Source organism: Pristis pectinata, chromosome 2, assembly GCF_009764475.1.
Source record: "Pristis pectinata isolate sPriPec2 chromosome 2, sPriPec2.1.pri, whole genome shotgun sequence".
NCBI lineage: Eukaryota > Metazoa > Chordata > Chondrichthyes > Rhinopristiformes > Pristidae > Pristis > Pristis pectinata.
Window position 1 is genome coordinate 120,263,180 of NC_067406.1, and position 22,931 is coordinate 120,286,110.

General features: G+C 41.8%; 1 long non-coding RNA gene across 1 annotated transcript; it reads left to right on the plus strand.

The window, feature by feature from the left end:
- The first annotated feature begins 1,074 nt into the window (after positions 1-1,074).
- LOC127579639 (uncharacterized) lies at positions 1,075-16,788 on the plus strand. Its single transcript, XR_007957707.1, has 3 exons — positions 1,075-1,128; positions 13,494-13,556; positions 16,728-16,788. It is a non-coding gene; the product is annotated as an uncharacterized LOC127579639 (long non-coding RNA).
- Positions 16,789-22,931: the final 6,143 nt, after the last annotated feature.

Sequence of the window (22,931 nt, forward strand, 5' to 3'; positions counted from 1 at the left end):
AAACGAATTAAACTGAATCAGAACTACTTGTAACCTTGATGTCATATTTGACCTCAAGATATGCTGCTGACCATATATGTGCGCCATAACCAGTTTCACACAATTTTGCCACTACCTCAGCTCATCCACAGCTATATGCCTCATCCTTGCATTTTGACTTTTCTAGTGCATTCCTGGTTGGATTCCTTAATTTATTCTATAAAGTTATCCAAAACTTCCTTGCCTTGCTTCCACTCGATCCAATTCTGTCCCTCCCATGCCACCTGTGTTTGACTCCTAGAACACATTGATTCCCAATTGAACAACATTTCAATTTTAAAATTCTCTTGTTTTCAAATCCTTCTGTAATTTCAGTCTTCCTATTTCTCTAAACTTCTCCAGCCTCACTTTTCCCTGAGATGTCTGCATTCCTCCAATTCTGATGCATTGATCATCCCAAAATTAACTACTCTGCCATAGGTGCCAAGGCCCAAAGCTCTGAAACACCCTCTCTTTGCATCTTTCCCCCTCTTTCCTCCTTTATGATGCTCTTCAAAATCCATTTTTTTGGTCATCATTTCTTTTTGTACCTCAAAAACAATTTTCATTTTATAACACATCTGCAGGTGCCTTGAGGAGCTTTGCTGCTCAGTTACCCACTGGATGCCATGTTGGTTATCTTAAATCTATGTCCTGCCTACTGACCCTATCTATCTTCCATTTACTCTCTCAGAACTTCTAAAGCCAGTGTTTCAGTGCTTATGAACCAAGATCGGCTGACATGCAAGCCCACTCCACTGTTTTGTATAAAAGAATTAACTGGGATTTGAGTTCACACTCCACACTGTGCTGACTACTGATGTAAAAGTGTTATTTTACCATCTTAATGCTTCAGAGCACAGTGCTTTGATCTTCAAGAATTGATATGTTTGCAGACATAATTAGCACCCAATCAGACATATTTCATGTGATCTGGTAAAAATCTTGAAGCATCAGTTGGCTGTATGCAGATAATAAATAGCCTGAACCATTCTTAACTTTGTATCTTACTCCCCCACATTCTTCTTGTTTTGCTTAGGACACTGTGAGTTAACTCGCCTACTGATATATTCTGGCTTTAATCCCAGGCAACAGGATGACTTTGGCCAGGTAAGTGGCTTTTAATCTTCCAGAACCTTCAATTTCCTAAATTTACTCCTTTCCTCTTTTGAAAATGCCTGGGAATGTCCCATGCTTGCTAACTGCCTTCCACTATCTCACCCAGGAGGCTTGTTTTCATCCATTAATGTCAGCAAGCTGTACAAATGTGGAAAATTACAGCTAAGCCTGATACTGTCCACCTCTGATGGCCTCTGGTTCATATGTGTACGTGCAGGTAATTATCTGTAAGAATCCTGATTAATATTTCCTGCATCTGTGTCCCACAGCATTCACTCCAGCTCTAACACTCAAGGAATAACCTGACAATTAAAGAGGGTAGCCACAAGTCATGGTTCTACACTTACCAAATCTATAGGAGGAACAGAGCCTTAACAAATACCTGAATACTTGAGTAAATATTTGAACTGAACTTATTGTTTTATACAAACAAAATAAACACTGAATACTGATTAAAAATAATCTGAAATGTAAACACTTTTACTCTTTCTACAGATGCTGCTTGAGCTGTTGAATATTTGCAGCACATTTCAGATTTCAAGCTCTGCAGAATCTTGCTTTGACATATGAATAAAAATGGCTGGCATTGCAAATATACATTTGTCTAGTGTAGGGGTTAGGTAATATTGTAATAGAGCCAAGGGTTTTGACAACTGGATCTTGACATAGTTATATTAAATGTAAAATACTGATATCTTACTAATTTTATTGAATTTATGGATATAATCAATTAATTTTCAGCATTAACACTCTCACCTTCAAGTCAAAAGGTGGTGGGTTCCAAAGACATAATCACGTCATTTAGGCAAACATTTCAGTGTAGTGCCGCAGAAGTGGTGCATTGTTGGAAGTACAAGCAGCAGAATTTGGCTGCAGAACACCCATTAGTTGACTGCCAAGCATGCAGTTTAGTTCCAATATGGCATCCTATGAATGTGTATTTTGTCACAGCATATTGTAAATTGTGAGCATCATCATACCGGGAAGGGAACTAGCACATGTAATCATGTTGCAAACAAGGACATAATGAAGGCAACTTCTGATGGCAATCAAAATGCAACACTGCTTTAATGCTATCACTGCCACATTGCCCTCCTTTAACAACGCAGCTAACTCCAGTTAACCAATTGGCGTGCACCGTCCAAGCCGAGCAGCAGGAAAGCACCCGCAATCTGTGCCATTTAAAGAACATTAATTGCTTGCAATTTGGTTGCTGTTGAGTTACAAGATGATAATTGGTCTAGGATACCTTTTTTTTAATTTCTAGATTTTGTGGAAGTTTGTCAACTCTGTATAATGATAAAGGCAACAGCAAAAGATTGTGTGTCTTCACAAGGTTTAAGTATAATCCAGCTGCTCAGAGGCATGTGCATCCTACTTACTATGTCTCGATTAAATTCCTTTATTCTATTGAACTGCCATTGTTGCTTTGGAACCTGCAGGATATTATTCTTTTACGTGGTTAATTAAACAAATACTGAAGTTCATAAAATTATGAGAGGCATAGATAAAGTAGATATTCAGAGTTTCTTTCCTAAGGTGGGGGAGTCTCAAACAAGATGGTATAGATTTAAAGTGAGAGGGGAGAAATTAAAGGAGATCTGAGGGGCAAGTTTTTCAAATTTTCACAACAGATAATATGATAAAATGTACAGTGATCCAATCTGAATTAAATTGTAATTTATTAATTCAGTTTATACTGATTAGGTAAAATAAACCTTCAAGAAAATTTATGTCAAAACTAAAGACAAATGAGGGAAATATGATTTTTGAGATTTTTTGCAGGGTTCATATCAGGCAGAAGGGGAAATAATTGCACCTGACCCCTTTAGAAAATACAGAAGTAAAATTTGATCAATCACGTTGGTCACAACATATACACAACTGATTCAAGATGAATTATTATCCATGTGGTCACTTTAAGTGAGTGTACAGTTCAAGGAAATTGATACCCAGAAAGTCTGTATAAAATATTATGATTTTGTGTCACTCCTTTTCTTTATTTTTCCCCGCTTTAAGATAGTTATTGAAACTTAACTACTTGATATCTTTTAGTCATCTGACCTAATGTCTCCTAATGAGAGCTGACATCAATTTCTTTTCCTTGACAAAACATTCCTTGAAGCACTTTGGGATGTTTCTTGCAGTGTTGAAGGCACTACATAAATGAAAGCTGTTGTTGATGTCACTGCAGTAAAAACTGGTAAAATATGTTTCTGCTAACAGTGACCTCCATCCTGCCTGCAAAACACAAGAATGTTCACAGTATTCATTTATTTGTTGTGGCACTGTTCCAAGTTTCCATTTAATGGTCTCTCTACAACACCTCCCAGTCAAGATGGTAGCTAAGCAGCTGGTCATTCACCAGACTTGTGCTTGTATTACTTATGAAGCAGGGGCTGGAACATTCACATGAGACTCTTTCCAATTACCTCTCCTTTCAGTCCAGATATCTCCTAACAGCTGACGTTGGGGGCTTGACATCTGAGGAAAATTCTTTATGTTCTATTTAAAATGTCAAATGCTTACGTATGTTGCAGATATAAGAACCATTCTTTGACATGAAACAGAAAATTCTGAAAATACTCTGCAGCTCAGACAGCATTTGTGCAGCAAGAAATGTTTTAGGTGTACGTTTCCTTCTTTCAAATACGAGGTCCGGGATCTGAAACATTAACTTTGTTTTTCTCTCAGCAGATGCTACTTGACCTACTGAGTCTTTCCAGTATTTTTCTGCTGTATTTCAGATTACCAGACTGTAAAGAACTGTTGAGGTTATTGTAAAATCCAGTCCTTTGACTACATTTTGGTTATTTCTTCTTCGACTAGCTCCAGCGTCTTCTTTCTTAGGCAGTCCCATGGGATCAAGGATGACTTGCTTCCACACCAATTCTGTATGTTCTGTGGTGACTGATGAAGCCAATGCAGGAACTACAGATTCTTCCAGAGGTGGGGGAAGAAGTGCCTGATGGGACAGATGGGTGGGTGGTTCAGGAGGTGGTATGCTCCTTCTGCCGCTTACGCAAGGTTTCTGGTGCTGCCAATGCATGGACTCAGAATTCACATACCATCCTGAATGCGCCTTCTCCACTTTGAGCAGTCATGTGCCAGAAGTTCCCAGGTGTCAGTGGGAATATTATACTTCTTCAAGGATGTTTTAAGCATAAGCTGGGAGTCTGGTGACTGGATTGTGAACATCATGATTTGCCCAACAGGGCTGACTAAGGGTAATTAAGTTCTCAGTGCTGGAGATATTGACATGGGAGAGGATGCTGTAGTTGGTTCACCTGTCCTTTGTGTGAATTCGGAGGATTTTGCAGACACAGCATTGGTGGTATTTTTCCAATGCCTTGAGGTGCCTGCTGTGGATAATCCAGGTCACAGAAGAATGTAGGAGGGCAAGGATCATTGCTGCCTAGGAGACTGTGAGTTTGTGCTATGTCTGAGGTCTTGATCTTCAAGTACCCTTATATTCAATCGATCAAACACTGGTAGTGGTTAGCGTAATCCTATTACAGCGCCAGCGACCCAGGTTCAATTCTCGCCGCTGTCTGTAAGGAGTTTGTACATTCTCCCCGTATGTCTGCGTGGGTTTCCTCCAGGTGCTCCAGTTTCCTCCCACCTTCCAAAGACATACGGTTTAGGAGCTGTGGGCATGCTATGTTGGCGCCGGAAGCGTAGTGACACTTGCGGGCTGTCCCAGCACATTCTCAGTAACACAAAAAGACGCATTTCACTGTGTGTTACGATGTACATGTGACTAATAAATAAATATCTTGATCTGTCTACTGCTCCTTTTGAGTCTTTCCAGTGCAAAAATGCTCTTTCACTACAAGTTGTAGCTGTGCATTCCAATCAAATTCTAAAATCAAGAACTATTCGATGACAAGGTGGTCCAATCTCAGAAGACAAAAGTGGTTATAGAACTGTTCTCTTGGTAATTTTGGCGAGGGACCCCAGAGTCTTTACAACTTCAGGGATTTCTCTATGTGATTAATTATTTAATTTGTACATTACCAGAAACAGAACTATGGCAGAAGCATTATGTATACAATGATTGGACAATTCACATTGCCTACCCTGGATGTTCCTCCTCATCAACACAGAAACATAGGTGACCTCCCAAATAAAATTTACATAGAGAGAAAAAACATTAGCTCAACCTGGATGTCTACTGAGATAAGTGACATCAGAGTAGTCACACAAGCAATTTTCTGGTCCTCGCCTGCAGTGATACAGGAACTACAGTTGGCTGATTCTTAGTTGGAGAGTTGTATATCTTTTCTGCTTGGCAGTTCTTTGATGTAATTGATACTTGGAAAGGCTGTAACATGGGAACCACAGTTGAGTTATCTATGCCGTGTGCCACAGATGGTTGATTATGTTTAAGGGTGTTATGCTAAGAGCTCCTGTTTTAGAGGAAAACATTTGAACTGGGTGCCAGTGACTCTTCAGAACATGACTGAGTTGTTAGGTTCTAGGCTCAGCTGTGATATCCTTTTTTGTCAGAAAGCCTGTCAGCATTTCCTAACAAAGCCTGGATCTGAGAAATAGCTGAAGTAACAGAAGACAATAGCATCTATGCAAGTAATGATTTCTGAAAGGACAAAAAACTGCAGTGGGGGATATAACACATGGAACAACAGAATAAAAATATTCAGTCTTCATTATCTAAAAAGAATCCATTTCATATCAACAAGACCAGATTTTTGGAACCATTTTAACCAAATATGCCCAATGGGAAACTGGCATACAATCAGCTTGGCTCCCTATTCTATACACTTCCTTACTTCAGATTCTGTGAATAGAATTGGACAATGTAAAATGGGGAGGCAATCTGATCAGATCAGTTTACCACTTAGTGAGTTGGGTAGAAATCTCTCCTTACAATTAAACCAGGACAACTGATTCTTTCAAAACTTATGTACTAAACTAAACAGTAACGAGATCTCAAGACTTTATATCCTTGTGGAACAGATTAATAATTGTGTTTCTTTACCTGTGGGGATTGTATACCAAATCTGTGCTACCACTGGGAGCCTTGCCTACCAGCTGCATATGGCATGAAATTATGGACACATAATAGTCTTGCCCAATTTTTTGATCTGCACAGCCAGCAAGCAGGGCACTCTGTTAGCAGTACAAGGCATTACAGAGCTCTTACTTCCTGCCAACCAAATAGGTCATAAGTGAAATAATGGAGGAAATTTAGAAAATATATAGTTGTACAGTTTGGCATCTTTTACAACAGCAGCTCTTAAAAATCTTTGAAGCATATTACGATTGAGATGTGCTTTTTAGACAAACTAAGTGAAGTAGGTTTAATGGAAGTGTCACAGGAAAGAAGGGCTCTCATTAACAGGATGCAGTATTAGATGACACCAAAGCTTTCCCTCCAAGCTGTGGTTAATGATTGCCCACCTGCTGTTAGTTTCTTTGCAACTTATTTTAAGCCTCAGCAATATTGATTGCAATATGTAAAATACACTTAAAGAATTGATGAAAATAATGTACAAATCAATCAAGGGTCACATCTATATTGTGACTTCTTGGGCCAAGTGCCAGAGGGCAAGAGTGCCTTTGGGAGAAGTCAATGTCTTGAAGAGCACAGTCAAGTACTGAAAAATCTGAAAGGGGAAATTGTTTAGAGATAAAAAGCAGGAACTCAAGGTACAAGATGCATGTATAAGTAAATGTCCCCTTTTTGAAAATATACTCGTTTAACTAGGAAGATTCCATTTTACAATAGCAAAAGGAAAGTAATAGAGCATTCAAACCGAAAATTTAAAATCTGATTTAAATTGCCTCAGGCTTTGAAGCAAACATTTTATTGAAAGTAGGATTTATGTTAAAAAGAAAAGGTTTGGAATATGCTGAACTGCAATCTACACCACTACAGTTTCTCATAGATCAGTTCGCACATCATCTACAGCATGACTGAGGTTTAGCATGGTAAGTTTTGGGCTATTTTGTGTGCTTTAGTTGTTAAATATCCTTACTATCTTTCCAAGTTTTTTATACATAATCTATGGACTTTGACAGTGTCCATTTGTACAAATGCTTTGTAATGAAAATAAAATTGCTTAATTAACCCAGCAAGCATTTCATTAGGTCTTTGCTGAAATCTGCTATCCATATTGAACAGAAAATCCATTTGATTCATAAATAGTTTGTTATTATTCGAACACGTTATGAAAATTATTTTATCATTTTTGTGTGCTTCTTGATGAGTTAGTTGGATGCTAGTAAGCTTAAAAGATTTGCTGCCTAGTGGCTAATATGGTCCTGGATAAAATATGACTGAATAAACTGTAGCACGGCAAGGCCCGTCTTTCTGCTGTGCTAATTTAAGACTAGCAGACATTGTGCCCTTTGTCTCACCTTACTCTGCAGATGAATTTAGACTGCCTAGCCTGCTTGTGGTTCTTTGGTTGGTCAGGCCAAGGATTGCTTTTACAGTTCAATTTCCGTTCACATCAGACACTGAAGAGATTGAATTATAGGCTTCGACATATAATGATCCAGATCATGCAGTGGCTAATTGGCAGTTCCGTGGGGAACCAGGGTGGTCAAGAATTTCCCGGAGTTCAGATGCCAGCACTTTGGACCCCTGCTTCCGCCTCTGGACTCATCACTGAATTCTAGGGTGGTTCTTATTGTCCTGAGCTGAGGGGCTGGATACGCTTTGTAACTGGCCCCTCAACATCACACTGAATGAGTGAAGGAAAAGGGTCTGATTTTTTAAAATAATTAATATTAATATTTTAATGTGCTTTTACATATTTTAGTTATTTAAATTGATTTCAACTGTTTTTAAATATCTCTAATGATCAGTGACATTTTAAAACAGATGAAAATGCCTTTGACAACAAAAAGATTATCAAGCCTGTTGGCAGATGAAGACTTCAAGTTCTGGATGCCATTGGAGACTGTTCCACTTCAGTGGATAACTTTGGTGGCAAGGCCTCAAGTTTGTTTGGGCCCACACAGCTGCAAAAAGTTAGTGCTGCTGCAGGGATGCACAGGAGGGTGAACTTGAGGCACAGACCAGATCAAGAAAGATCAGATCCAGTGTTTCAAACATGCCTGTCGACAAGACGCAAATGGAAATCTAAGTGGCCTGTGGCGTACTTATGAGTTTTGGAGCTTAAGTAATGACATTCTAAGGGGCCACAGTTAAAAGGGTTGTGGATGGTTTTGCAGATCAGTGATTATAATAGAATGCTCCAACACAAGAAGTGTGGAAGGTTAGATTATGTGAAATAAAGATACCAAATGTTCAATCATTTAATTGAGCTTATTTAACCACACATTGAACCTCATGAAGCACTGACCTAGAAATTCAATTGTATAATTTTTTTCAGTATCATATAAATGAAAATTGACTTTATGCAGAACGAGATGTGACATTGATATTTCTAGGTCATTTTGCCTCATTCCATAAATTTGTCTGGGGACTTCTTCAAGTAACTTATGCTTGCACAGATGCTGGACATATATTGAATGGCATCAATCACCATGCAACCCCGTTTTTCAGCATTACCAGCTGAAATTCAAAGTTGTTATTCCAAATACAAATGCCATTCGTCACTTACCGACCAATCACACTTGCCCGCAATTGTGCAAGTTAAAGGGGCAGTCACAGCCTCATCTTCTGAATTCTCTGGAGGCTTTCTGTTTATTCTGAGACCTAGTCTGAATCACCACCAAGACTTCTGCTGAGAAACTCCCATTCCAGAAATTGGAAAATCCTTACATTTGGGTCATGTGTGGTGTTCTGGCTGTCTTGATCAAATGTTTGGAACTGGATCACAAGCATGAATGGAGACTCCAAGGGAGGAGTCATGAAAGGGTTCACTACTGCAATGCCCATCGCTGCAGAGACAATAACAATCCACCCTCATACCTCAACTTCTCAGAGGAACAGTGACAATGGAGGTTAAATTTTCCCTACAGTTATCATTGAGATCTGTGCCATTTTGAGGCATCAACTGCAAGCGGATATCCATCCTGACAGGTCATTGTCACATTCAACTTCTTCACCTCAGGAGCAATCTAGCCAGCTGCAGCTGACCCATGCTGATGCTGACCAAAGCTCTATGGAATTTACTAATACTCCAAACTCTGAGAAGGGCAACTTACAGTTGACTCTCAGTTATCCATATGCTGATATCAAAATTGCAAAGTTAAAATTCTTAGATTTCTAGGGAGAACCCTGCCAAGCTTAACAGAGTCTGTAGCTGGCGGGAACACATGCGATTTGGTTGCAGTGGACTGACATGAGCAAAATCTGAAGGGGGTGGGGATAGGAGAAGGTTATGGTGGCCATTGCTCTCCAGAGGTCCCATTAGGATGAACTACTTGCAGGTGGCTCTGCAGCTTGCTTGGTCTCCAACTTCTCATGGGACAGGAACCCTTTGCTTCTTTGGAACATCATCCAGTCCATCAGACCATGTGGACAGAAGAAAGTATTGTTGTTCTTGGTGGCCACCAGCACCTACCATTCCCCTGCTCCAACCACCACCACATCGGACACAGTGGCAGCCTCAAAGGCAGTTGAAATTGTTGGGTACACCTAGGTAGAGATCATATTGGAAGGGTGAAGCAGGACCCTAGGTAATGCCAAATGCTTCTCTTCCTAAATGTGGGCCCAAGCACAGCCACTCACTTTTTTTTATTGGAGAAGGAAGGGATAGCCTTCAGACAGTGCTGATAAGCATGTACTTGCCAAGTTTGTCCACACAAATACTGCTCAGGTGAAGCTACAGCAAAGCCTAGTTGTTGAATTCTTGTTTACAGAAGGCATTGCTGGACACTGAAGTGCAGCCCAAAGTCACTGGGTATGGGGCTCCATTGCATTATGCATGTTATTCCATTATCTGTGGCAGTGCACTCCTCTATTACCCTGGATATTCAGGGGTCAATCATACTGTACCTTTTCTTCAGTCCAGTGGATGGTAAAGGATGGGTCCATGTATTTTCCAGCATTACCAGATTCCCCATGATTCAGGCTGCTATAGACAGCACTCCTGTGAGGCGTCAGGCTCTCCTACAGAACCCAGAGCTCTTTATGAATTAAGAGGGCTTTCACTCAGTCAATATTCAGGATGTGGCCTACCATGAGAAGAACTTTCCCATGATCTATGCCAGGTATCCAAGGGCCCTTGACCCTTTCAAGGGCCACACTGCCCAAATGGACAGATGTTGGCAGGTAAGTGCTATTCCCTCCACACTTGACACCTGACTCCAGTATGTTCTGCAGCCACTGCAGCTGTGTGCCACTATAATCAAAGCCACAACAGCATTAGGAGCTTTGTTGAAGCTATTGTTGCCTCACAGAATAAGTTTCCACTGTATACACCACTCTGGGGGCACACTATTATTCATCAGATGGCAACACTTTTCTCATCATCTACTGTTCTTCCTTCACAATTTAGCAAAAGGACTGAGCCTTAGAGCATGCACAGGAGGAGCAGCCTTATCGGCATGTGCTGTCAGAGCCTATATACTAATATTGACATTCAAGGAACTCTAGTTTCCATCCCACTCAAAGATATCTGCCAGCATTGGTTTAATTTCCCACAAGCACTACAACAACTAGTTGTTAGCATTTGAAAAGAGCACTAGGTGACATCTCAGAGACTCCCATTCTGCTCCACCTGACCATACAATCTCAAAGTGAAGGAAGAGATTATAATTCCAAAATTGCTTATTTTCGGAAAGCAAGGTCCATCTTGCTTAATTTGTGTCTCTGGTCATGGACATAAAAACCACTGTGGAAGATGGGCCCAAAATAAAAGATGTAAAAAAGGAAGTTTCAGCATTACCATCATTCCTCCATGGTTTCCCCTGTGATGTCTCATTAAAATAGTAAGGCTTGATTGACATCAGCCTGGGGACTTTGCACCTGTTGTAATTGATTTTACTCTCCAGACAATGCCTATACTCTCATTACAAACAGCTCCTTCCATTAAGAATCCTTGTATATCTCAATCATTTGTGATATTTAAAAAGGCTTATAGTCAGCTGGCTCAGTAGAAGTGTGGCCAGAATCAATTTCAGCAATAAAGTGTCAGCCAATAAATGTGTAATAAGCTTACTGTCAATTCTCTGTTAAAATTGAAGCGTAATGAGTAAATGCTGATCTTGTTAATTTGAACTACATACCATCAACATCTGCATGGGATCAGTTAATTCCAAAGGCAAGACATAAGACTTATTGAGAGGGTGGCCTTCCTTTCCAAATTTGTAATTTGCCTGCTTGCAATAGAGAACTATGCGTTCCAAAGCTGTCAAGGGAATGAAAGCAGGATCCTGCAAACATGTAGGTGATCTATCAATGGGTTTGCTAATATGGAAGCAAAACCATTTGACTTCCTGAGGAGGATGACATAGCTTTAAAGCGAAGCCATTGCAGTCACTTTTCAACAATTGATTCTGTTCAACAAGAGAGTCTAGTCCAAGGGTAGTGGTCTCAACAAGTAAAAAGCGAGACATAAATAGATTTTCTTTATGTGAATAGAATGGCGAGTGTCAACCTTCAAGTATCTGTTGCTTATTTTGTAGTAAGGACTCAGGCTGCTTTAACATTCCTACATTGAAATCTCAATGCAAACAATCCATGAACATCCAGATAAAAATCTTGAAGACAGAGGCCTGCATAGAATATCAAGCTACAACAGAAGAAATTTAATCAGCATTAAAAATGAAAACAAAATGACAAAGATCCCAAAGAAAAATCCCTTTAGCTGCTTCTAGATTTCTGGGAGATGATCCTTTTTCAGCAATTAGGGAAACAGATGATGATCACCTCTTGGCCTGGAAGGGCCTGCTTTAGACTGCTTCGTCAAAACTAGAACAGGTGCAGTCTGGAAAGGCGGGCTGAGAGAATGATGCTGATAGCTACCCTGGTTCCCCTCCTTGGAAGTCTCTAAGCAGTTAATTCAGTTGAAGATCTTATGCACACAGGTGTTGACCATTGGCATGCAGGTCCAAGAATCATTAAAAATGGAGTCTGATTTCATGGCTGGAGCATACATGATATTTTCAGTTGCAGCACAGTTAAACCTTTGACCACGCAGGCAGATGACTGACTCTCTTGATCAGGCAGTTTTTGAGTTTTCAAAGTTCAACTCATGTTGAAAATATTGTGTTAATCTTAAAATGCAACAGTAACTTGATAAAAGCAACTTTAATTGAAAATAACTTATTAAACAGCTTGGTCAGGCAGTTTTTGAGTTTTCAAAGTTCAACTCATGTTGAAAATATTTTGTTAATCTTAAAATGCAACAGTAACTTGATAAAAGCAACTTTAATTGAAAATAACTTATTAAACAGCTCAATTTCATTCAAACCTCATTTTCTCAACCTTCTCCTGTTCTCTGCTCCAGTTCTATTTATTTATTTTTATTCATCAATAAAGGGTATGAAATATCACTAAAGAAAAAATACAATAAAACAAGCACAGTCCTAAAATTACTATGCCACATAATATTTAATATTTTGTTATGAAATGTGTCTATATTCTCAGTGAGGACATTAACACATTTGTTCTAAACAACGTCGCTCAAACAGAAATGAATTTCATCAACTAGGTTGAGTGCTCATAACTAATATCACAAGGCATCAGATCACAGTGTAAAGAACTGAAGGAATGGATTAGTACCTAATTTTATACCTAGCCTGATTGAGGTTAATCATTTGAGGTATAAAGTAGATGAAAAAGTGGATATGTTACTGTGTGAAAGGTAAGGTTTAAATAAAAACATACCTTCCGTTTGCATAGTCTTCAAAACTTTGTGAAACAGTGCTGACCTATAACATCTTTGTAGGGTGATACCTTTCTCTGGATGTACATAAAAGAGTCAGGCTAGCAAGCACACTGTTATGTGGAATTAATTTCCTACTTACCACCTTACAAACTAACACCACTCTATTGTGACTTCTCTCTTCACAAGCCAATCTGATAACTTTTGAAGTTCTGGTTGCAAATCCACTTCTTGCACAGGTTAAATATCATATTAAGTTGCCCAATTATATGACCCTTCAGTGGTCTCTCTCAATCTTTCATTGAATTTTACTTTCAACATGTTATTTTATATTTTATATTTTCTGACTTATGAGATGTGTAAAAGGTTTTCCAAGGCAGAACCTGGCTTTAACTCTTTATTTATAGCTTTATCTTGCAAAATTTCATTCTGGCAATGGTTCCTTTGAACTAAATGCCTCTGGAGTTGTACTATTTCATTAAAAGTCAAAGGATTGACAAAAGAGGCTTACTAGACATGGCTTAAGTTTCAAGAAATGCCAATGTTTTACCTTAGTAATCTGGTAAATAAAATTGCTGTTTTTTCTAGACACCGTTGCATTTGGCTGTCCTCAGTGGCAATCTCCTCATGGTCCAGCTGCTGTGTGAGCAGGTAAGTTAAAGAATAGACAAAAAATTCCACATTGTAGTTCAAGTTCAATCCATGATCATTCAACAAGTTAGAGAAGTTAGAGTCATTATGTGTGGTATAAAGATGTTCAGTAACGTAACAGCATATGCCAGCAAAAGATAATCTTTCTCAGACTGGAGAATGTTCTTTTAACATTGAAGCCTGTGTTGGATTTATGGTCCTACCTTGTCCCTGAGGGAAACTCATATTAATTATTATTAAATGCTCTTTAATTTCTGATTTGAAAGCCTATCACTTAATAACTGCAGAATTGTATATCATAACACTTGAAGTAGCAAGCTTCACTGTAAATAATGACAGACAAAAAAACAGGTGAAGAAACTTCAAATCTGATATGAAGAGTCTAGAATTTACTTCCTGAATCAGACCCCACAGGTTTTGTCAACACCTGGTGTAACTTTTAAAATATATCTATAATTCCTTAAGAGATAAGTACAGCCAACTAATTAGGAATATTTCTTGAAAATTAGTGGTCCAATTAGCTTCCCATGAAAAATTCTATTATTATCTTCTAAGCATACTGTTATCACTTCTTTAAGAGTCCACTAATGACCTCAGAGATGGTATAATCATGTCTTCCGGAGTCACAGTCTCAAAGTAAGGAGTTAGCCATTCAGAACTGAGATGATAAAATATTTCTTTGCTCAGAGGATAGTGAATCTTTGGAATCCTCTGTCAGGGATTCAGGAGTTATGGAATTATGTAAATATACCAGGCATTAATTCAAATGAGAATAAGTCTTCAGTTCTAAATGTAAATTGTAAGCAGTAATCAGTTTGAAAATAAAAGGACAACTTCATAAGCAAACAGTACTGTCTAAAGAGTACCGGCTCTTGGTCCACAGCAGGAGACTGGCTGCTCGAGAGTTATAGTTTGCAAAGTGATGTGACTATGAAATGTTCTTGCATGCATCAGCCAAATGTAAGACAATGTTAATTGTTAATTGGCCTACATCAAACCAGGAAGCTCTGGCTAAGTTATTTTACACCATTGTGACTGAGTTCAAGGAAGCTTGCAGACCAGACTGATTTTGTTACTTAGCACATTAAACATGGTCACAGGCATATTTGCTCCATCAATAGTTGAGATATTTGTGTACTCAGAGTCAGCTCTCACAGCATTAACTTGGGTGTCTGGGATCTCTGTCCTCAGAAGGTTTTAGACCATCTTTGTGAAATACTTTGTCCCAGCAAAGGTGTTTGAACATTCAGAGGTGTCTCCCATTGTAGATATGTAACTCAAAGGAAGCATTGTCAGACTCAAAATATTGAAGTAAACGATGTCATTGTAGCTATTGAAATTGTATTGCATCACCTGCTGTTACCTTTGTTCTTAAGAGTATGAAAATTTGAGGTACTTTGAGTTTGGGAATGTTACGTACCAGCAACAAAAGAAACACACCGAGTCATGTATAAGTGTTAAAAACTATTTTATTACTAACTACTTATGATAATAAGAAAAATAAAAGTAAAAATGTTAGAATGTTAGAAGTAAAAATGTTAGATCTTAAACATTAACCCCAAAAACTAAACTCAAAGTGTGTGTGTAGCAAATTCCCAAACTCCAGGTCCAGGAATAGTTCTCAAAGTTCAGTTCAGCAAGCCGTAAGGTGAAATGTGAGCAAAGGCTTCTTCAAAACCACCGTTGACTGAAGACAAAACGTAGAGAGAAAATAGAGAGTAATTACGAAATCCAAATGTTCCACGATGGAACCCATACAACACCTCTGTGTCTACTCAGCAGTGCCTACTCCACCACTTTGTTCCGAAGCATCTGCCTCCCCAAAAGGCACTCGAATCGTGGCCGTCCACACAAATACCTGTTTCCCACTACAGGTTAACGACAAAGTGGACTTCACTGCTTTGTTCCAAAGTATCTGCCACCCCGAAAGGCATCCGAGACATGGCCGTCCACACAAATACCTGTTTCCTGCTACAGGTTAACAACAAAGTGGACTCCACTGGATTATTCCAAAAATCCATATGTGGATTGTAGTGACAGACACAGTTACTGTTTTTCATCCATCCATAGAGACTAGCAGGCTGGTCTCTCTCTCTCTCTCTCTCTTCTCCTCTGACTGACTCCAAAAACGTCATTACATCCTTATCTTCTGTTGTCATCATCACGCCACACACACACACACACACACATACACACACTACTGTGCTCTATCTTAAAGGGACATTCACCAATAGTAACCTAGTCCGTAACAGGAGACTCTACCGAGAGGGTCTCCAGGAAAATGCCTGTTGGTTATAATGAATAAAGACCATTTATATCAACCAGCTTCAGTGTCTCTCCAGTGACTCATTTCACTGTAACAATATCCTCTGCTCAAGATGGCCATGGAAGCTCAGTCATTGGGTATATTCAAGACATAACTTTTTGGAGAGTGAAGGGATATGGGGTTAGTGCAGGGAAGTGACACAGAGAGAATAGATCAAGCATGGTCTTATTGAATGACAGAGCAGGTGTTAGGGTTTGAATGGCATAATCTTCCTTTGGTTTCTTATATTCTAATGTGGGCTGCAAATATGTACCATCACCGACATAGTATCCCGGTCTCTTCAGACTTTACAGAACCATTTAGTTTCCATGACCTGCTTCAACTTTCATTCTGATCAGAGGTGACGTGTACCTCATGACAAATAATATAACTTAATTGAACAACATTTTATCAATTTCAGCTGATGCCGCCAACCTACCCCTTCAAAAACTGTCAGATATAATTTCCAGGGCTTTCCCCTGGCTGCAGTATTACAACTAAGTACCTGCAGCAGCTTAGCACTACTACCAGTACTTAGAACTGAATATAATTTAAACTTTGGATAGCAGTTATTAGTTTAAACACATTGATATCTTGTTTCAAATTATAAAGTATTCACATCACAAATTGTCATGTGCACAATCTGACTTCTTGACAAGAAACTGTGAGGTGATATCACATACTACCCTTACAACAGAACCATTGCAGACATCAGCCTGCACAAATAGGAAAATGAAAAAGATAAATAATCAAAAAATTATGAACTTTAATCATAATCAAATATTTTCCAAAATAACTCTTGTTTTTACTGTACTATCAATACTATTGCCAGTAATCTTTTCATTTATTTTTCTTTCATATTGCAGAATGGAGTGGAATTAGAAACTGAGGATAAAAATGGGAACACGCCTCTAAAACTTGCGAGAGGTCATCAGTATAAGGATATTATTGTATATTTAGAAAATACCATCAGTCAATCAAAAAGTCGGGCTCTGAAATTTGATTGGAGGTAAAGTAATGCAATTCAGTTGTTTAATTTATTTTCTAATAAAATATAACATAGCATTACAGAGATGCAGCACCAAAGACAATTTGTGGAAGTTTTATAAATTGAACTCTAAAGTAACAAAACTTTTTAATGAGTTTTTGCCAAATTGACGATATGTGTAACTAGTACGTAGAAGAATTACCATCAAAGTTGTGCAGTAGGAGTGGAAAGAAGTTTGTGTACTTTTTTTGAGTAGCTTGTGTGTATGTGAGGATGACAATATGAGTAATGAAACCCACATGTCTTGGGAATTACTCTCAGGTTTGATGATTTTTAATCATCTTTGGTTTCTTCATATAGGTTAAGTAATCAGTTTAGATCCATCATCCCTTTTGATGAACAGTGTGTGGAGGTTAACAATTTGGGGTGTGCAAGTGCTTGTTCATAAAATAATGGGAGTTGGGGGAGGGGATGCTTACATAGGCTATTCAGAATCTGTGCTTGATTTTGCTGCTTTGCAGGTCTCACTGACTGCACCACAGTCATGTGTCCTTTCTATTTCCCTGTGTTTGCATGCTGTAGGAACTGTGGTTGATGCTGCTGTGACCTTTATAGACAGAGTAAAGTCAGGAAAGCAGAGTCAGGCTAATGTTTTATTGAAATGAGCCAAATATAGAACACGATAAACACGACATAAAGTTATTGATCCAAAGGATGCTTGGTGTGTAAGAATGTTCTGATAATACAAAAGGTGATTCTTATCCATCACAAGTAGTTCTGAATTTGATATTCTATTATAACTTACTTTGAATCTTACTTTTAACAACCTTCTCATAATAATTTGTTTAGACACCAGAAGCTTTACACAGAGACTTTCAGGAACAGGGGAAGGAAAACCTGAAGCCTGAAACTTACACTTTCAAATAGGATCTCTAAAGATAGTAAATGGACAACTGAGAATAAATGTTCAAATGTGCAGAAATCCATCTCCGATTTCAAAACTCCTGACTGATAATAGCAACATTCAGCTATGGTAAATTCTTGTCTGGACAGCAGAAGTTGAGGTGAGGATCAGGTTCAAGTTCAAGTTTATTGTCATAGGCATACATACCCAGACATAAGTGCTATGAAAATTAGCCTTTTGCAGCAGCAGCATAGTACATTACAAACATGACAAACATAAGTTAACATAAACTTAAATTAACATAAATTATACATAACTTACACAACAAAATAAAATAAACATAACACCATTAGTGAAAGTTGAGAGAGAAAAAAATATAGTCCGAGGTAGTGGTAGAGTTTCTCAGGTCAGTTCAGGAATCTGATGACAGTGGGGATGAAGCTGTTGTTGCACCTTGAGGTATGGCTCCTGTATCTCCTGCCTGATGGCAGCATTGAGAAGAGGACATGGCCCAGATAGTGGGGATCGTTAATGATGGATGTCACCTTCCTGAGACATCACCTCCTGTAAATGTTCTCAATGATGGGGAGAGCTATAGCCATGATGGAACTGGCTGAGTCCATCATTGCTACGGCTCCCCCCACCATTGAGGACATCTCCCCACCATTGAGGTCATCTCCCTACCACAGGAATGCAAGAGTAGTCTCTTGTGTTCCTGTGCATTGGAGTTTCCATGGAGGAACCAACCAGATTGTCCCAGCAAAGGACATTCTCATGAAAATTGGTGAATTATAACTTAGAGAGCCAGTAGTGATACTTTCATTGGTCAAGTTATCAAGAGTGAATCTTGAAGGTGTGGGAAGTGATTCATGAGTTTGTGGACCTGGCATTACACACAAGAACAAAACACCGGAATAAGGAACATTTACCACATAGGTTCGTTGTCTGGGTGAGCATCATTCACTGACCTTTGGTTGCCAGGGAAGATAACACATCATAACTTCGTGATAGAATTTCTCACATTCTTGCACATTGGATGTGGCTTTCAATGGAAATCCTGTGCTACCATCAGAACTTCATCAATAAATCAGTGGAATTCTCACAGTACACCAAACAGAGCAAAGACAAGCTTGGTAACTTGGTAGCTCTCTCCAGATTTTGCAGAACAGGCTGCTTCTACAACATGGAATTTCTCTGCTCAACACTAATCATAGGCAAATGATCAGCAGATTATGGATCTGCAAAATCAACATCTATATTAACCCATGGTCCTTTGGGTAACTGTGATATTTGTATCTGTTCTTGCATATTTAAGATCATCATTGCTTGCTTATTTCGTGTTCAACCAAGTCATCTATTCCTGAGAACCAGACCTTCTCTCTTAACAATTATTTAGTCTTCACATTTCCATGTTGACCTTCATGAGGATGGTGTTTTATCGGTGACTGTGGGATAACCTTACACCTTACTTCCTAGCACATGATATGAGGTAGCTGCATTCATGAGTTATCAGGAATTTTGTGTAGATCCTGCAGTATATGTGCAACATCACTAGAGGGTGCAATTTCTGTGACCTGTTTCCATTTTTGTTTCTGAATTTCTGTTAAACACAGAGTCAAAACAAGATCTGCTTCATTACAAGTTCACTTTCATTTAGTATCATCATTGTTGAACAATACATTCATGCTCATATAACAAATTCTTCTTGAGTAGTGAGATCAGCTGTAGGTACTGTATGTGTGTTCTCTCCAGTATGACCAGCTGAAACTCAGGAGTATCACAGTTTACTAAGGTTACATGGAGACTTGTATTAGTGCTCTTGGCTTTGAAAGTCAGTTGCAGTAAAACTGTTATGTTTGTTCTTCATCACAAGACAAACTTGGCGTGGGTTTAACATCTGAACATTTATTAAAACAACAACAACAGACTGCACAGACTTACAACAGACAGGCTGGCTGCTTTTCCCGCTCTTTCCAGCCACTTCCTGTTTCCCCCATGTGACCCCTTGCATTGCCTGCTGGGAACTGTAGTTCTTTATTATAACTGTGTAACCGAACGCAGCGCATGGCAGGAAAGAAAACGCAGAGACTGGCGGCTGGACTGTAGCACACTTTGCTGAATCAAACAAAGCGCATGCCCTTGCTAAAGTAACCGACAGCCTCTCAGGTGGACGTGACGTGCGGTCCCTGCCGGAAGGCCCGCCCCACGGTTAGTCCGTGTTGCAGTTAGTTCGCATCGCACTCCCACACATGTGCCCGCGGCCGCCGATGGCGCTTTGAGTCCTGCGGGTCCGGGCCACTACACCACAACCCCCCCAGAATCGCCCATCAGGGGCGTGGGATCCCCAGTCTGTGTGTTCACCTTGGGTGGCCTGCCCCGGCAGCGTGGTGAGGGCACCTTCATGGGCTGTCAGATGTCCAATGCGCCAGTTTGAGGCGGTCCACTGTGAAGGTCTCTTGGTGGCCCCCCACCTCCACGACACACGTAGATCCGTTGTGCCAGATCACCTTGAAGGGTCCTTCGTACGGCCTCTGCAGAGGGGACTTGTGCATGCCCCTGCGAATGAAAACGTACTCACAGTCCCTGAGATCCCTAGGAACAAAAGTCGGTGTAGTGCCATGTCTGGAGGTTGGAACCGGTGCCAGGCTCCCCACCTTGTCCTGCAGCTTCGTCAGAACTTCCGCCGGAGCCCCTGCTGGACCTTGGGCCTCCGGCACGAACTCGCCGGTGACCATCAGAGGGGTGCCGTAAACCAACTCCGCCGAGGAGGTGCCCAGGTCCTCCTTGGGGGCCATGCGGATGCCCGGTCGAACCCAGGGAAGTTCATCTGCCCAGTTGGGCCCTCTGAGGCGCGCCATCAGGGCTGACTTGAGGTGCCTGTGAAAACGCTCAACCAAACCGTTGGCCTGTGGGTGGTACGCCGTGGTGTGGTGTAAATGGGTGCCCAGGAGCTGTGCTAGTACTGTCCACAACCCTGACGTGAACTGTGCCCCTCTGTCAGAGGTGATGTCCGCTGGAAGTCCGAACCTGGCGATCCAGTTTGCGATGAGCGTCCTGGCGCAGGACTCCGTGGATGTGTTGAAACCTGCCGAGCGTCGGTTGGAACTGTTGGAGGGGAGCCTTCACGTGCCGCTGGACTTTGGCGGTCTGGCAATGTACGCAGGTCCTGGCCCAGTGTCTGACCTGCTTGCGCAGGCCACGCCAGATGACTTTGTCTGAGACCAATTTGATAGACGCCCGGATGGACTGGTGGGCCAGGCCGTGTAGCGTGTCGGATACCTGCCACCTCCATGCTGTTGGTACCACAGGCCAAGGTCTGCCGGTCGACATGTAGCACAGGAGCCCAACCGTTGTAGGGCCGACAGGGACGTCCTCCAGCCGGAGTCCCGAAATGGCAGTGCGATAGGCCGGGATCTCGGTGTCTGCTTGTTGTGCCTGCGCCAGCGCCGTGTAGTCGACCCCTGGGACTGAGGTGGTCACTGAGTGGATGTGGGGATGAGACAGCGTGTCGGCGACCATGTTGTTCTTCCCCGCGATGTGGCGGATGTTGGTGGTAAACTCCGAGGTAAATGAGAGGTGCCTCTGCTGCTGAGCCGACCATGGGTCTGATACCTTTGCGAGGGTGAAGGTGAGGGGTTTGTGGTCCGTATACGCAGTGAAATCCCGTCCTTCGAGGAAATACCGGAAGTGCCGGATGGCTAGGTAGAGCGCCAGTAACTCCCTGTCGAAAGTGCTGTGCTTCACCTCCGGCGGTCGCAGGTGTCGGCTGAAAAAGGCGAGCGGTCACCACTGGCCCTCGACGAGCTGCTCCAGGACTCCGCCGACCGCCGTGTCAGAAGCGTCGACTGTGAGCGCCATGGGTACATCGACTCTCGGGTGTACTAGGAGGGCCGCCTTCGCCAATGCCTCTTTGGTCTGCTCAAAGGCTCCGTGGACTCCGCGTCCCATTCCACCTCCTTGGCCTTGCCGGCCATCAGACCGAACAGGGGTTTCATGATGCGCACCGCCGCCGGCACGAACCGGTGGTAGAAATTCACCATCCCCAGGAACTCTTGCAGGCCCTTGACCATGCTGGGCTTGGGAAACTGGCAGATGGCCTGAACTTTGTCCGGCAGAGGTGCAGCTCCATGCTGGTTGACCCTGTGGTCCAAGAAGTCGATTTCTGGCAGCCCGAACTGGCACTTCGCCAGGTTGATTGCCAGTCCGTGGTCGCTCAGGCGCTGGCAGAGCTGGCGCAGATGTGCCACGTGCTCCTTGAGTGACTTGCTGGCCACCAGGATGTCGTCTAGGTGGATGAAAACAAAATCCAGGCCTCGCCCAACCGAGTCCATTAGCCTCTGGAAAGTCTGAGCGGCATTCTTGAGGCCAAAGGGCATCCTTAGGAATTTGAACAGCCCGAAAGGGGTGATGAGGACTGTCTTGGGCACATCGTCGGGGTGCACGGGGACCTGATGATAACCTTGGACCAGGTCGATTTTTGAAAAGATGGCCGCCCCATGGAGGTTGGCCGTGAAGTCCTGGATGTGGGGCACCGGGTATCTGTCGGCGGTTGTGGCATCGTTAAGTCTCCTGTAGTCCCTGCAGGGCCTCCAACCTCCCGCGGACTTGGGCATCATGTGCAGCGGCGATGCCCAAGGACTGTCCGAGCAGTGGATGATCCCCATCTCTTCCATTTTCTGGAACTCCTCCTTGGCAAGGCAAAGCTTGTCGGGTGGCAGCCTACGGGCCCGGGCGTGCAGCCTTGGTCCTTGTGTGGGAATGTGGTGCTGTACGCCGTGCCTGGGGCCGGAAGTGGAGAACTGTGGGGTGATGATAGAGGGGAAATCCGCCAGCACCCTGGCGAACTTGTCACCGGAGAGCGTGATGGAGTCCAGGTGAGGAGCCGGGAACTGGGCTTCCTCGAGCTGGAAGGTTTGGAAAGTCTTGGCATGGACCAAACGCCGGCCTTTCAGGTCGACCAGAAGGCGGTTGGCCCATAGGAAATTTGCCCCTAGTAATGGCCGCAACACCGCTGCTACCGTGAAGGTCCAGGTAAAATAGCTGGGGCCAAAACGCAGCAAGATGGTACATGAGCCATACGTCCGGATGGTGGTGCTATTCGCGGCGGTGAGGTCGGGCCCTGGGGCCGCAGTACAGGTGTCCCTGTTTGAGGGGAGAAGGACGCTGATCTCGGCCCCG